The 804-nt window shown below is 61.4% G+C and overlaps 1 protein-coding gene across 1 annotated transcript in view; it reads right to left on the reverse strand.

Moving 5' to 3' along the window:
- The window catches only part of MARS2 (methionyl-tRNA synthetase 2, mitochondrial), a gene marked incomplete at its 5' end in the record, with an annotated part of 5,956 nt that overhangs the window by 2,084 nt on the left and 3,068 nt on the right, over positions 1 to 804 (reverse strand). The window lies entirely within an intron of this gene.

Genomic DNA, 804 nt, shown 5'->3' on the forward strand with positions numbered 1-804 from the left:
GGGAATGCTGCAGCATTCCCAAATTTTGCTGTAGCACCCCCGCACACACACACTATCACCGCCTGCCCTGAGTGTAGCGCAATGTGGCCCCTGTCCCCAGCTACATCTCGCCCTGCCCTGCCCCGCGCAGATCCGGGGGCACACGCCTTTCCCCCCCAACCACTGTACCCTACCGGACAAGCAGTACGCAGCAGTGGGAGCCACCCCCACCATTCTCCCCATGCCCCCAAGACGAGCCGTGGCTCTGTCCCAGGCCCGCCTCACCCCAGCTGGGCAATGCCTACCCCAGCCCCTGCCCCACTCCTCCCTCACCACAGGGGGCACTGATCTATGCCCCTGCACTCCTTCCCTTCCCACTCCCTTCCACCACAACAGACAGCTTCCCCCACCTCCCTTCCACAACGCTGGGCTGTGCTCCTTGCTGCCTGCATGCTGCAGCTGTATGCACGCGTGAGCATTTTTCGGCCAAATTATCAGCCACTTCAGGCCAATTTCCAATATGGCCAATTCTAATATTATAAAAGGCTTAGTCTGTCTGTCAGTGCGTCTGTCTCTAATGCTCTGGGCCAATTACACATGCACCACCAAGAGGGCAGGCGGCAATTGGCTGCCCACCCGGGCTCTGTGGGCTCAAGCTTGCGCCACGGCAGGCGAAGTTTCGCAGTGGGGAACATGCCCCAGCCACCCGAGCAGCAGGGTTTCCCCATCACCTCCCTGCCTGAGGGGGAAGGGAAGGATCATGGTGGAGGTGCCCCCTGCTGCCTGGCCCTGACACCCCCAAAAACAGCCAGCAGGGAGGGAGGG

The sequence above is a fragment of the Alligator sinensis genome, unplaced genomic scaffold (genome assembly GCF_000455745.1).
Source record: "Alligator sinensis unplaced genomic scaffold, ASM45574v1 scaffold879_1, whole genome shotgun sequence".
Lineage (NCBI taxonomy): Eukaryota > Metazoa > Chordata > Crocodylia > Alligatoridae > Alligator > Alligator sinensis.